Raw genomic sequence first — 12,663 nt, 5'->3', positions numbered from 1 at the left:
CACCCTGGCCCACACAGCACCCTTCTGTCTCTCTCTGCCCTCCACCTATTGATGCTGACAACCTCTACTCCCACAATACCCAGAATGCTCAGGGGACAGACCATTCCAAGTCCACTCCCTTTGAGGGGTGGCAGGTTTTATATTGTAAAGTCTTTTCTGTAGCCTGGGAAGAGGCAAATGCATGGGTGTGCCCAGGACTTCTCCTGTAGAAGAAGGAAAGAGGAGGGGCGGGGGCTTTGGAAAACACTGCTTCTGTAGACAAGACTCCTTTCCACTGAGATTCTAAGTATGGGATAGGGTCATGTCAGTTCTTAGCCTAGTGGTTCTTTCAGCTAGTCCCTAATCAAGGGACTGTGGGAAATGGAGAGCCCTGGAACAGGACTGGTACTTGGGCAAACATGAACCCATGATTGGAGGAATTCTGGATCTGGAGCTAGAAGTCATCTTCAGAGAAACTGGGGAGAGGTGACACCAGAAGCCTTGAGAGAGGAAAGAATGGAGGCTAAGTAGGGATGTCCTGCCCCTGTCTTGGTTCCGGTCACACTCAGGGGATGGACTTTGGAGTAGTGAAGATTATACACTTGCATCTCATCTTTACTGACTATGAGTTCCAGAAAATTCAGCATGTTTGAGAGCAGAAAGGTAGAGTGTGAAGGGGACAAGAAGCACAACTGCCCAGGGCCTCGAGGCAGCATGTAGCTTGTAAGTCCTGGAGCGGCAGGCAGGAGGGCCAGCAGCCTCGCCTCTCTGCTGGGCATGTTGCTCTGGACTCCCGTGGCTGCTTCAGCCCAGACTTTCCTGCTACTGTACTTGGCTGAGACACCACACACTAGGGCAGTGCACTTAGAGACATCGCAGTTGTGGTTTGGAAAGATAGGAACCTTTCCAGTGGAAATTAGAGGTCTTTACTACCAAGTAGGCACCTTACTCACAAGATGATCTTAGAGCTAATTATGTGCATCACCAGCTGACCTGATAGGAAAAGCAGAACTAGAATTCTGACAAGTCATTACTTTGTTTTTGGTGGTTGTGTATTTGTATTTTATTTTAATGTGGTGTTGAGGTGGTTAGGCCTGTCTGGCTATTTCAGAATGATTCACAAGATCGGAACCAGTTGCTTTCCAAAGGGTCATTACATTTTCTGGTATTGGCTTGTCCCCCTCTTTCTAATGGGACTGATGTTGCTTGGACAACAGCTTTAGTTTTTGGTCAAATATAATAGCAATGGATGTCACAGGGAAATGGAGGGGTCCATTCTGTAGTGTCCCCCCTGCCCCAGAATGTCATTCTTCTAGGTGTGCACACTTCTGACTCTTCTGTTCTGGACTCCACTGCTCTCTTCTCCCTGCTCTCTTGGTGCTCTCAAATGTCTGGAGTACTGAGGTGGCTGACCCTGGACTTAGCAGTAGACCTGAAGCACTGAGGAGGAGGATAATGGGAAAAGACTGGTTCTGGTTAGAGGAGGTCCCTTCCCCCTTCCCCCTGTTTCAACAAAGTGTGACTTACTGCTAGCACCCTGCTTAAGAGCCTGTTCTTAGAACTACCCACCCCGGTAACACTTGTTTTCTTCTTTAGGTGTTCTATGGGGAAGCTCTGTTTTGGTCCTTGAAAATTCCAGACTTAATTAAATGTGACTCAATCAATTGAGCCATAGCAATTACAAAATCTTTCTTTTTAGGACAGAGTGGCTTCACCATGTTTGTTTTCCTACATACCAATAACCTTAGAATTCTTCAAAGTACCTAGTTGTAGCAATAACTAAAGATTGAGGTTAGGTGAGGAAATTATTGAAATATGAAAATAATCCTATTTTCAAAGGAAAATGAGGAAGTGGTATTATGATTACCTGTTTTGTTTACACATAAGAAAACTAATGCCCAGAGAGGTTAAATTGCTTGCCAGGTCACACAGCCAGGAAGGGGTAGAGGCTGGATTTGGATCCAGATGGTTAGTTGTTTGCTGTCAAGAGCTACCTGGAACCTTAAGGCTGTTTCCTTATTAGTAGAAGAACTGGCTCAAGAGCAAGGAGGCTCACTGTGGGCTTTTCCCTGAGGATGCACCTGGGGCAGGCTTGAGAGATAGGGCTTTCTGTTCCTCTTTATGCTTTGAATGATAACTTGAGCTGCAAACTGAAAGAGGTATTGTGAAGGTGTGCTGTGTTGATAATTTCTTCATTTTGGATGTGTGAAGCATGGTGCCCTGAAGACATCGAAGAGAACGTGCGTGTAGGCACTGCCTCCGTGTGTGTCTGTGATGCTGCTCAAAAGCCTAAAAGGTGGAGCGTGATTTTGTATTTTCCAAATCTAAGACCTCTAAACATGGTCAAGGTTCAGTTCTGATAATTATAGCAAAATTATTAACCATTGTCAGATGTAGAGTCTCATATAGTCCAAAACGTTTAGATCATTCTTTTAAAATTTGTTTCTTAAATGTTGTGTTTAGTTGATCTTTTGAAGTAAGACAGTGTATCTTTGGTTGTAAAATATACCAACTAATGGGGTGCAGGCCCTGTTTGTTCACGCAGTGCAGGCTTGTCCATCACACTGGGGTTGTGTTGCCAATTTTGAAAAATGATAAGTATTATTGAAACACTGAATCGTTTTTCCTTTATTATCACATCTTAGGCTGAGATAATTTTACCCACCGATAACTCTTCTAGAAGAATGACTCCAGCTATGTCATCTAGCCATGCCATCTCAGGGTTGGAAGGGACATTTAAAACATGTTTCTATCCAAACATTCCCTGAACCTGTGGAGTGTGCTGTGAGTTCTGGAAGGGCAAATGGTCAGACTTGTTTGTCCTTGGTCCTAGCATTGTGGTTGTACATTGACTCTGATATGTTGAAATGAGTTAAGAAAATATCCGTAGTCTCTGGAAGCAGGAAATGGCCCATTACAGGGAGAATACTCAAAGGGACAGAAGAAAAGAATCCAGGGAAGGGGCTTTGGTGTCTTAGCATAGGCAAACTCTAGAGTCCAGAAAAATGTGTCAAACCCAAGACAGTTCAACATGGGGGTATTGTTTCACAAGCAGGATTGAGAGTGCAAGGTCAACTCGGCAAGGTTTGTGGGGAGTGGAAGGGTCAGTGGATAGTCACGTGGCTTTCCTCAGTTCTGGGCTTCTGTGCTCATGAGGTCGTTGTGGGGCCCTGTGCCTCCTTCCTTGCGTCCGTGTTTATCACACTGTTTCCCACACAGACTCTTGATAAATGTTGGGTGAGCTGAAACGCTTGATAGTTAGGAGGTTGGTAAAGATAGTAAAATAGGAAAGAAGAACTCAGAATATAGAAATAAAAGGAGCTGGAAATCTCACGTAGCACCTCACGTTTGGGTGAATCGTAGCCAGCCTGGGGTATGGGAGTGCAGTGTAACCCTCTGTAGCATCTGGGCTGAGAAATTGATTTGAGGGGATATGTGATTTGGATCCGCTCTACTTGGTATTTGGGTGGCATTGCTAGGCATGTTGCCTTAATATGGTGTACAGTTCCTTGAATTCTCAGGTAAATTCGCTTCTGGGAACCCTCTCGGATCCTCCAGGTCTGTGTGGGCTGTCCTTCCTGTATCTCCTGTTAGGCTACCTCACTCTGTTGTAATTGTCTGTGTGTTTGTATCCCCGACTAGACTGGAAAGCTCACAACCATAGCCATTCTATTGGCAGAAACTCAGTAAATGTTTGTTGAATGAATGGACCTAGCATTATCCTTCTTTGGACAACTAGTATTGTCTTGATAAATATGAACATGTGGCAGCTTCTCATTTAAAACAAAATCAGCATGAACATGTTAGCTTATAAAGAGAAGGAGAGGGGCACGTGAGTGAGAAAAAATCAGTCAGGCAATGATTATAGCTGTCTTAACATCCTTCCTGGAACAAAGCGGGCACAAACAAAGGTAGCGATTATTTTAACAAAACTTCCTCAGTGCTTTTTAAAGCCAGGAGATCCAATTGTACTTGTCTTATTACTGAATTCTAAAGAAATAAAGGCAGTGCATGAGTTAAAAAGTGTTTGGCAACATTACAATTGCATGTGGTTGGAAGTGCAGGAGTGGGATTTGACAATCGTAAGGAGCTAAGCCCTAGAGGAGCCTCTGGTTTACAGTTGGTCCTCCTCATTTTCATCCTGGAGAACAGGCCCTCGGGTTACGTTGTTCTTGTCTGTTGGAATGTTTAATTTAGGCTTTAGAAAGTAAATTTCAAAATTTAGTAACCATTAGTAAATGAGCCAACTGGTATTTTTCATTTTGATCTTGGAAACATGTTTCTAAAAGAATTAATCCAATAATATGGTGGCCTATACCTATCAAGATAGTAAATTTGAATTGCCTGTGATATTGTTATTGGATTGATGTTCTTTACTGCTTTCAAAGTCTGTTGGGATCTATGTCAGAAATATGAGGCATGTAATTAAGAATATTGACTTCAGTTCACCAGTCCAGGGGGTACTGCATGGAGTTTCCAATACATGTCTACCCTTCGCCAACAGCAACAGCATTAGCATTGACATTCAAGGCACATTCACCCTTTATACTTAAAAGTGTGCATTCTTTTAAATTAATATTTTGAACATATTTCATTCTTATTTCCATGAAATCATAAACAAAAAGCCTGTGGAGTTATAAATAAAGACAGACAAGGAGAGCAGTAAGATATTGTGCTTTTCTGTTTTAGCACTTGGAATTTATCACCACCTTATCCCACTTAGTTCAGTTCCTTTTGTCCATGTCAAATATATCCCTGTAAACTTCCCCTTTGTACATGATCAGAATCTTATAGTGACTATCTTACATATTTTATGTTAAAATATGCAAAAATATACTAAATAACTAAAACATTCGAATTTCTACCATGACATTACTTTTTGCAGGAAAGCATTGATTTCCATAAACAAAGCAAGAAAAATATTGCTAATGGGAGAAGATAATGGAACTGCTTTGTTCCCTCGGAGAGACTCAGCCAGTTCTGTGTCTGGGTTGCCATGGGTGTGGCTAGCTCCACAGAGTTGATCTGGAGTTCTCTGGAGTTTCTGGCAGTTTCTGGGTCATTTGTGGTAAACATCCAATGGGAACCCCCTCACTACTGTTGCACATCTTGTACGATTCTGTCAGCTGCATTTTGCCTGCTGACCCCTCTTTGATGGCACTTGTTTATTCATCAAAAACTTAGTATACTAGGTGCTGTGATAAAGTTAAAGATTGGGGAGATAAATAAGATAAAACACTCCTTGCTCTGAAGGAACTTGCAGGTGATGGGGGAGACAGAAAGTTAAACTAGTTGCTGTAGTTTGTAGTTTGTAAGTATGATCCCGGCTCAGAGAGCCAAGCAAGGGGGCTTTGAAATCAGATGGGAGAAAGGGGTGGATGGTCCAGGATGGTGGCATGGGAGAGAGGGTCCTTCAATGTACAGGTGACCAATGAGTTAGGAGTTAAAAGAGAGTATGTGAGGTGCTGGGGAGGCATTCCAACCTCTGAGTGAGACTCCTATGTGAGGCTTGGCCCAGGGAAGAGGGAAGTGTACCTGGGGGGAAAGTGGCAGGAAAGGGGCCAGAAAGAAAGGCCTGAGCCCCTTGCTGAGAGCCGGTGGTTCTATGGAATGGCTAGCTGTGGACTTCACCTGGTCCTGAATACTAGGGCAGCCATGGAGGGTTTTAAGCAGAGCGGCACAGCCAGGTTTACATCTTAGAGTGGCGGCTGACAGCTAAAAGTTGGACGCATTGGAAGGGACGCAGGCTGGAGACCTGGGAGGAGGTTTTAGAGGTAATGAGGTGAAGAAAAGGCCAAGACCCGAGGGAAACTGAATGAAGAGCCTTGGGGGTGAGGTGGAGTGCAGGTGCGGGAGGGAGGTGGTGGGTGAGAAGCGGGGCTTCAGTGGGCCTGGGTCTCAGGATCTGGGTTTCCACAAGGAGGTCTGCAGAAGCTGTCTAGCTTTCTGAGGTCAGTGCCCTCTTCTCTTTAGGTCGGATATACTGGGCTTCACGTCAGGTTTCCCTGTGGAAGACATTAACAAATGCTTCCTTTCCCATGAGAAGGCCCTGCAGAAAAGCCAGATCTGGGCGTGCCCAACTGTCCTGTCTGGAGGCAAAATCTCACCAGGAACAGGCGGAAAGCACTGCTTGCCTTCTGAGGTTTTAGGGAACTTTGCAGAGCTGGTGCTTCTTGGCCTTTGCAAGTCTTGTGTTTTCCTACAAACTCAACAAATTGAAGCTGTAGGCCATGGAGCGAGAATAAACATGGAACCCACAGAACAATGATTACAGAGTTGTATTTTAGAGAATGACATTTAAACTATACTTGTGTTATTCTTAAGGACATTAGACATCCTAGTCTTTTTCTGTTCCCCTTCTCAATGCCTTTAAACCCTCTCTAACACCATCCTGGCTGCTGGCAAGACTGTTCCTGGATGCTCACTTTGAAGTAGTTCTGTGTCTTGTATAAAGGAACAATTTTAGTAAGATCTAATGCTTTCTTAGTTAAATGCTGCCGCATTTCAGCATTTCTCTCTCTTTCTTAAATGTGCGTGTACACACTCACAGCCTAACAGTTAAAGTGTCATTTCACATTTTGGTTTTTAGGATTTGGTACATCTTTTTAATGTCACTCCATGGCCTCTTCTGTATATTGATCAGAGCTGGATTTTGTCATGTACTTGGTTTTCTTCAATTACGTCATTATTATCATTGCCCAATTGACTTTACTCTGAGAACTGTCGTTAGTTTAAAAAATAATAAAACTGAGGAAGAAAGAATAAAGGTAAAAAAAAAAAAAGAATAAAGGTAGAGTAAGCTTACAACAGTAAACAGGAGGCTTCACCTTGTAGGAGACTCAGTTTTGTGCATGGAGAGGAACTGTACACTTACCACTGGCCCTTTCTCTTTGCACAGTGAAAGTGCCTGGCCTTCTTGCTGGTGTGGCTGTGCTGTGCTTCCCTGATTTGGCTCTGCCCAGCTGTTTCCTCAAAGCCCCCTTCTCCAGTGGTGCTGGCTGGGAGTGGCTTGGTGCATCATGGTTGGCTCTAGGTGATTCACACTCACATGCCTGTGCCATCTGTGGCCCATTCACCTGAATTCCTTTCAACACAGCTAATCTTATCCCACAAGTTGTCTGCTCTTTTCTGAAAAGTATTGGTTAATTCAACTTTTTTTTTTCTTTTCCCTTGTTTCCTCTTGATTTAAATACTCATTTTCATTTTTTTGTAGAAGTGAAGCCAAGTCTGAGTCTTTCCAGTTTCATCTTTCCAAAGATCATTTGAAGGTCCTGGCCATGCCTTTTCTACTAAAGGAGGATGCCTTTGGTCAGTCATATCAATCACTGTCTCTGCACCCTCGTGCCAGTAACTCTTCCTAGTTATGTGCCATCCTTGTGCCTATAACTTCTGTCACTGTTGACAGAGGTAGAATCATGACCATTTTTATCTCACAAAAGAACATTTAGTGGACATAGGTAAAAATAACTGAAACTGGATTGGACCTTGGCCAAAAATAAAATGTTTTTTAATCATGCCCTTTTCTTGTTAAAATTGAAACACTTGAAATTGTTTATTGAGCGAACTGATACTCCTAAATAGCAACCTCAGGAAAACGGAAGCATTTGGTTAGTTTGTGAAGCACCAGGAAAAGATTTGCCACTTCTGCAGTAAACAAATGGCCAAGTATTCACAGGACCCAGAGCCATCAAGGCTGGCTGATCAATCAGTGCGTGCTTCTTTCTCTCTGCTGGGGACTGCAGAGGAGCTGGCACTTCCCAGCTGCTCTTCCTTTTCGAGGTATTTCCAGCAGGAGCTGCATGTAGGAAGTGACCTAGTGCACAGGCCAAGAACCTGTCTTTGGAGCCAGATAGTATGAATTCGGAGTTTGCCTCTGCCACGTGTGAGCTACACAGGCTCAAGCTATAGGGTTATTTAACCTCCCTAAGCTGGAGTTCCTCATCTGTGGAATGGGGATACGGGTGCCTTCCTGGTGGAACTGCTCTCAAGCCCAGCTACGCTACCTGCGTAGGTGCTTATCATGGTGCCAAGGCCCTGGTGAGACTCACTCACTGAGTGTGGGGCTGTAGTTTGCACCCCACTGTCAGGCTCCATTTTGAACCCTGCCATGGAACTCTGTAGAGCCCTGAGATTTTCTTTGTAGAGCCCTGAGCCTTGGGGTCATATGAACTCCAGTTTGCTTGACTAAGAAACTGAATTAGCAAGGCTTACAGATATGTTCCTGGCACTGTTCTCCCATTGTGCACTTCTAAGAGGAAGGACCAGCTGTGACGGGGTCAGTAGTCTTTGTTTATTAGAAGTAAATATAGACTACCAAACTTACCATGTTTATTGCTAAATACAACTTATTGTTGTATTTTCTCTATCTGGCTGGCTACATAGTGAAAGATGGAATTATTTCTTGGGCTTCAATTTTTTTTTTTTAAGATTTCACAGCAGCTTTATTTTTTTATTTTTTGTTTTTGCTTTTTTTTAGGGATTTAATTTTTTAAAATTTGTTTTAATTAGTTATACATGACAGTAGAATGCATTTATACACTTTGATATATCATACATAGATGGGATATAATTTCTCACTTTTCTGAATGTACATGTTGCAGAATCATATTGGTCTTGTAGTCACATATATACATATAGTTATGATATCTGTTTCATTCTACTATCTTTCCTATCCCCATATGCCCTCCCTTCCCCTCCCATCACTTCCCTCTACCTAATCTAAGGTAACGCTATTCTTCCCTAGTGTCCCCCCAACCCCAGCCTTATTGTGAGTTAGCATCTGCATATTAGAGAACACATTTGGCCTTTGGTTTTGTGGGATTGGCTTATTTCCCTTAGCAACCAACCATTTACTGGCAAATGCCATAATTTCACTTTTCTTTAAAGCTGAGTAATATTACATTGAATATATATGCCACATTTTCTTTATCCATTCATCTATTGAGGGACACCTAGGTTGGTTCCATAATCTAGCTATTGTGAATTGGGGCTCCAATATTTTGCATTTCAAATTTCTTCAGGCTTTCCAGAGTTAATTTGTTAGTGTTCTTTTTCTTTTCTTTTTTTCTTTGTATACCTAAAAAAACTTAACTATTTAACAGCAGATCATATTCTATCTTTATATTTGCTATTTCTGATGGAAAACTGAGACGGTAGGAAACATTTTTTCTACTACCTGCTTAGTAAGCATTATGCTAGCATTGGGGATACTTTAGGATGTTAGCAAGCTGTGCTTGTATCATAAATTTCAAGTCCTAGATTACACTGCTCTAGATAAAATAAAGATAAAATTTCTTGCTTTGCCACCTGTTCATTAGCCAATATAGCACTGGAGCCCCAAACCAGGAACGAGCTGAATTGCTCCTGAGGTTGTGACTTTCAGATGATTTTGAAGTTGTACATTTCCTTATTTATGAAATGAGGATAATACATGCTTTTCCCTCTGCCTGTGTGTTTTGTAAGGATCGCATGAATTAATATATATGAAAGTATTTTTTAACATACAATTGTTAGACAAATATAAGGGTTTTCTTATTATTGTTATTCATCGTAAAGGCTTTTCACTCTCTCTCTCTCTCTCTGCCTCTCTCTTTCCTCATCACCTAAAGGCCTCATGAGCATGTGGTTCTGTTCCATAGTCTTCCTCTTCCCTCATTCCAGAGGGAATATTCTATATTCTTCTCTTCCCACGTGCTACTTATCTAACGCTATTTCCATGCTTGACAAGGAGTAGTGTTTCTTCTGTCCCCAGGTGTTTTCCACTGGTATCCAGGTGCATTGAGAATGAGGACAGCTGGGCCTCTCTCAATAGACTTATCATAGGGAAAAACATTGCATTGTCACAGAATTCTAAAGATAATTTCAGTCCATATCTTGCATATGAAAACTTTCTATTTTCTATTTAATTCTCCTTTTCTTTCTGGTACTTTTAATTTGTTGCAGAGAAAGTGGTAAAATTAATGCACCAATGAATGGAAAGCGCTTCCAATCTTGTAGATCTACTGGAAAATCAACTCTTTAATTTGAGACTCAATCCCAATGTAGGACTTGAACTCATGACCTAATGCCAGAGGCACGAATGTCACCAACTGACCTGCACTGTCCCTCATAAGATGTAGAAATTGAAAATGCTTTCTTTGAGTAGCCTGCTGTTGCTTTCTGTGTTTCTTCTTCTTCCAGTCTTTTCCTGTGGTGTTCCTGGCCTCACTGTTAGGAACACAGTTCTATAGATCTATTTTTCTCGCTCTTTCCATTTGCTTGATACAGATGCTTCCTTTTTGCTTTCCATCTCTCCCTTGTAAGTTCCTTTTTTTGTTCTTGTTCCTTCCTGTCCTTCTTCTGGATTAAAAATAGTCTCCAGGGTCTTTGAGCTACTTGGCCACAAATCTGACCTTTCTTCTATTCATATGGGGACTCCCCTGAGCATCTTATCATCCTTTCCTATTTACTCAAGATACTTGGATCCAGCATCTATTCCCTGTTAATTCGTGCCTGTTCCCAGCTGACTATGGAGCTAACTAACCCTTGTACTCACAGCTGAAACTGGAAATTAAAGCTCTTACACAAAAGTGCTTAACAAGTGATTTGCTCACATTAAATGTAACGAACACTGAATTCTCTCTCATCTGCTGGCTCTGTGTGTGGTGCTAAGGAAAGGACTCTTTTTATATTCTCTGCCTTGGGATGCATGCGTGACACTTGTCTTTGTGCAGCGTCATGACACTGATCGCTCAGCCCCAGGTCCAGCTTTCAGACAACATGCTGCTAAGGCTCCTGGAGGGACCTGCAATTGCTTTGCTCCACAAAAGTGTTTCTCAGGGAGCTGAAGTTGACTCGTGTTTCTTCATGGATATTCTTCACTTAGAGTTGGAGGATTATGATATTCTGTACAAAAATGACTTTATCCAGTGTTGATCTAGACAGTCCACAAACGAGTGTCTGCTCAAGAGCAAAGGCTCGTAAAACTGCAGATGACTGGGCTGAGAAGAGCTGATGGCAGCAGCTCTGGTTTCAGCCTCAGCCCTCACCTGTGTGCTGAGTCGAGGCAGCAGGGTTGACACCTCTCTTCTCAGAGGCAGAAGATTTAAAAGGCTCCTCTGTGGCCCTCCAGTTCCCTGTGTGGTGATGCGTCCATGTAAAGACCGGGTCCCATTCTTAGTTGAGGGTCGGGTTGTGGATTTCCTCATCCCGAGTGAAGTTGGCTGCAGGAGCAGCGCTCTCTTCCTGCGTCCTGCTTGATGCCGTTGTGTTTTATGTTTGCGGGCGGTTGGCCAGCTCCCGCTGACCTTGAGTCTGAGCTCAAGTGTCGTCCCCACTCTCCTACTTCCCTCACCTCTCTTCTGGACCAGTTGTCCTTTTGTCTGGGTTTCCTTGCACCTTCCCCAGGAGCTCTGTTACATCACTTATCACCTTATTAACTATCTTCAAAATATTGCTCTTGGCCCTGTTCATTTGAGTGCTTTAAGGACGAAGCCATATTTAATCTATTTCCACATTCCTAAAACCTGGGACAGTGTCAGGGACATTGTCACTACTCTGTAAGCATCTTATAAATTGTTTGGCCTTATCTCTATTACACGTGCCTTACATGCATCTAGAACATGTATCTTAAATGACTGTTTTTTAAATTGTCATTGGTAATATTGTAAATCTCAATTTTTGAAACAAAAAAACACTGAGTAAATAAATAGAATTTAACTCATGTCATATACTTCAACTAGTGACTCCACAAAAAAGGAAAGTACTGTTTTGCTTCCTCTTTGTCATCATTACTTGACCTACACACTTCATGATCTTAGGAGAAATGACCTAGCAATGATGGCGACCTTTGTAGATGGGCAGATGGAATTGAGAGTTTATCTGTAAACTTCTTGGGGACATGTAGGTTGAGTCATGGTCAAGAACAGACCACTAGAAACCTGATTTCTGCTCTGATTTCCAGAACTATCTTACTTGGTGTTTCCAGGTGTCTTTTATCTGAGGCCTATAATTTATTTCAAGTTGGCATAACCCAATATCAAGTCAGTCTGGCTTTGCTTTGTCTAAACACATTTTTGTGACATCTGACCTCCTCCGTGCACATCACAACGAAGCCTCCTATTCTGAGACATAAGTCGTAGGCTTGTCATATGGTTCCCGTGGTGTGCTTCTCAGGACTCGCTGGCCAAAAAAAAAAAAAGACTGAAAAATTAGTAACATGAATTATATACTATTGTCTGTATTGCTTCTCAATTTTCATTAATAAGACTCAGCTTCCTTTGCTGTCTTCCCTTTCACATTTCTTCTATTCTGTGACCTTAAGTTCTTAGTTCTACCTTAGGCAAAACTTAAAGCCTAAGTCGCAGGTTGTCAGTGCTTTCCTTCAGACTATCCCAGTTGTAATTGGCTCTGTCAACACCAAGCTCTCCACCACCTCTGGTCCTTCTTGCCTGAGTCCTTACTGTCTTCTCGGTACAGGTGTCCCATCGTGTACCTTGGAAAAAGAGGAAGAATGTTTTAAGCAATGCCGTTCTTAAAAGAGGGCTCCAACAACCTTGCACTCTTGTGTGTGTGAAAGGAAAAATTCACAATCCTTCCATGGGAATATAACTCCTTTCACTTTTGTTTTTTATCTTCCAAGTTCTGTTCACAGGACTCATTTTAACATAGTTGCAGGCATGCTGTCTATTCGGTTTTTGTAATCAG

The 12,663-nt window shown here is 42.4% G+C and overlaps 1 protein-coding gene across 2 annotated transcripts in view; it reads left to right on the top strand.

Annotated features, from left to right (window-relative positions):
* Rgl1 (ral guanine nucleotide dissociation stimulator like 1) overlaps positions 1 to 12,663 on the top strand; it is a 147,445-nt gene that overhangs the window by 37,427 nt on the left and 97,355 nt on the right. The window lies entirely within an intron of this gene.

This window comes from Marmota flaviventris, chromosome 12, assembly GCF_047511675.1.
Source record: "Marmota flaviventris isolate mMarFla1 chromosome 12, mMarFla1.hap1, whole genome shotgun sequence".
In the NCBI taxonomy this organism is placed as follows: Eukaryota; Metazoa; Chordata; class Mammalia; order Rodentia; family Sciuridae; genus Marmota; species Marmota flaviventris.
This window is presented reverse-complemented; position numbering and strand designations above follow the sequence as displayed.